The 3,173-nt window shown below is 36.5% G+C and overlaps 1 protein-coding gene across 1 annotated transcript in view; it reads right to left on the reverse strand.

The window, feature by feature from the left end:
• LOC107733072 (metabotropic glutamate receptor 7-like) overlaps nucleotides 1–3,173 on the reverse strand; it is a 125,895-nt gene that overhangs the window by 46,098 nt on the left and 76,624 nt on the right. The window lies entirely within an intron of this gene.

Below are 3,173 nucleotides of genomic sequence, written 5' to 3' on the forward strand. Positions count from 1 at the left end.
CAGCTGAGCCACTGTAGGCTACATTAGAAGCTAGCATTGCTACTTTTAGTTAGTTACTCCTCAACCACTGACATTTGAATTTACAAGTGTATCTAAAGTGTTGTCACTTCACGAGTTCCCTGGGAATTGCTACTGCTAGCATAATAGCTTTAGCAGTTGAGCTACAGGAACTACAAGGGTTCAAAACAAATACCTATTCTGTGTTATTCTGCGCATTAATTGGCAAACAATAAAAAATAGCTGATAGGAGCTTTCTTCATGTGCTGTACATTCAGGCAGCTACTTGTAAAGTCCGGTTTTAACGGCTTCTGCTTTAAACATGCTCGCGAGTGAGGAAGCTAATGGAGGCAATGTGCGGCTAATGAATTTGGGTCACACTCCAGCGGAGACGCTCTCTAAGGTCCTCTCCGATTTTTACAGAGTCAAATAGGCCTACCGAGTTCTGTTTTCAAAAACGGAAATAAATGGGAACATGCAGAGGCGTCGTGCTATGAAAAACTGAAATCTTTTTTAGGGCATCACATCCATCTATTCAAAGAACTCTATGATGGTAAGTAAACAATTCAGATTCATTCCAATTGAACTGCTCCGCAATTTCGCGTAATACTTGTCGGTCCACCATCAAACCTTCAGTAAATATCAAACATTCATAAATTTCCATACATCCTACACCCTTGGTGCTGTTGCCATGGAGTCCCTCATATGAAAAAGGCAGATTGACAAGCATGAACGATCTCTCCTCTACTGCAATGGCAGTGAGTTTTGCACCTCCACGACAAACCCTTAAGAACAGACTCTGCGACATAAACAGTTCACAGGGGTGGTAGCGGCAAGCTTTTAGTCGATTTTAGTAAGGGAAAGTGCGAGACTGCCATTACCACATGCTCAACGAAAAGTGACAGACACAGAGCCCTAAGGGACGCCCCATTAAACTTAGCTGCTCAGCTTCACTGCTTGCCTGAAGACACCAGCACACAAACAAGACATATTGTTTACATATCATATGTTCCTTGTGCAAGGCAAGGGTAACAATGCATTTTACGAAATGCAGGGAAAAGGTTTTATCAGCCAGTTTATGACACAAAAGACACATTTCAAGGCCCCTTTCAGGAGAATTCTGTATTAATGGATTGTTTTATGTTTTATTTTTTTTTCTGAAAGTAATGAAAATTTGCAGTGCAATTTCATTTCCACCACATCTCAAATGCTGGAAATGACAGTGGTGGAAAGTACATTTTTCACATTTTTTTTTTATTAAAATGACTGACTTTGTATCTCTGTGAGGCAAATTTCATTATAGAATTTATGTAGCCACAAAACACATTTTTGATACATTTGACAACATTTTAGCATGATATAAAATAATGCACATTAAAAATATTGTTTAACAGTGATATTTGTCTTTTTAACATTTGATTTTGTTTTCTTCATACACTACATGACTCTCTTCACTGACATTTTTGTCTCCACGTACACAAACTTTTGAGAAAGGAAGGAAAACGTGTTTGATGTAGTCAAAAAATTTTTATGTAATAATTACAAATTCATAAATTGTATATATATATAAAAAATGACATAAAAAAATTTCTTTATAACGTCTTTATAAAAGACATTTCAAAAGACAGTTGTAATGTGACCTGCGGACATGAAAGGGAAAAAAAGACAAACAAACAAATGGGGCATAAAACGGTTTGAAACTGGAGAATGAATGGATGGATGGATGGATTGATGAAAAACAACCAACCACTGGGACATAAGTGTCTGAAATTGAAGAAAACAAGCTAACTAACTAACCAACCAACCAACCACTGGGACATAAAAGTGTCGGAAGTTGAAGAATATAACATGACAAACAAAGAAACAAACCAACCAACCACTAGGATTTAAAAGTGACTGCAGAGGAAGAATACAACATGACAAACAAACAAACCATCAGACAAACCAACCAACCACTGGAACACGAAAGTGTCTGAAGCTGAAGAATATAACATGACAAACAAACAAACAAACAAACCAACAATTGGGATATAGAGGTATCTGCAGATTAAGAATATGACATGACAAACAAACAACAGCAACAACAAAAAAAAACAGCCAACAGGACTTAAAAGTGTCTGAAGTTGAAGAAAATAAATAAATAAATAAATAAATAGTAGGACTTAAAGTGTCTGAAGTTGAAGTAAATAAATAAACAAATAAACATAAATAAATAGTAGGACGTACGTGTCTGAAGAATATAACAAGAACAAAAACAAATAAATGTCTAAATATAAAAAATAGTATAAAATATCACAGTAGATGTAGAAACACGAGTATCAAACCTACACCCATACAGGGTGGTCCATAAAAGCAAGAATACATATGTTTTAAGTTATTTGTGTTTTTGGCAACACACTTTGTAAACAACTGAACTTGTTGGCTCATTGCAACTATGATTCAAATGACACTCAACATCTAAATTACTCTAATTATCAAGCGCAATTAAGTGTCTCTGTAGCACTGTTTGAAAGCCGCTGTAGTCTGACAAAAGAGACACTGTTGCATGCCATGCACGCTACATTTTTATACATGTAAATGCAAATGTGCCATTTCAGACAACTCTGCTCAAAGCACAAACTTGTGCTGCTGACAACCTCAAGCACAGCTGACACTCGCTGCCAAAACTGTCATTTAAGTGGACACTTAGCCCTTAACGGACTGTTCACAGCATATTCATTACATTCTGTCTCTGGCGGGAGCTACATAACATCCTAAAGTTTTTGTTCTTGTTCCAAAAGTAGGCACAGATGGGATTTGTTTTTCTTGAGTCATCATATTGCACCCAGACCGATTCATTCTGCTGGCCCCGAGAGGGAAACCACAACCTCAGCAATAGTACAGCAATGAGTGTGTTTTTGATGCCGGTTTACCAAAATGACTAGGATTACTTTCTAATTACCATGTCTGGATAATTTGAGAAGTGGAGAGGTGTTCAATTCAGTCTCATTATAGTCCAATTATGGTTTTCTAACTAAAATTGGCAATAAAGCAAAACTATTGTGCTTACAATCGACACAAAATAAGACTTATCCCTGTTCCTGGTCTTTTTGTGAGTTTTGTGAGCCTTCACATTATCCAAAAATAATACATTTTTCATAATATCATACTGGAATACTGAACTTGTTGAACTTGTC

The sequence above is a fragment of the Sinocyclocheilus rhinocerous genome, unplaced genomic scaffold (genome assembly GCF_001515625.1).
Source record: "Sinocyclocheilus rhinocerous isolate Xijiao unplaced genomic scaffold, SAMN03320098_v1.1 scaffold4386, whole genome shotgun sequence".
In the NCBI taxonomy this organism is placed as follows: Eukaryota; Metazoa; Chordata; class Actinopteri; order Cypriniformes; family Cyprinidae; genus Sinocyclocheilus; species Sinocyclocheilus rhinocerous.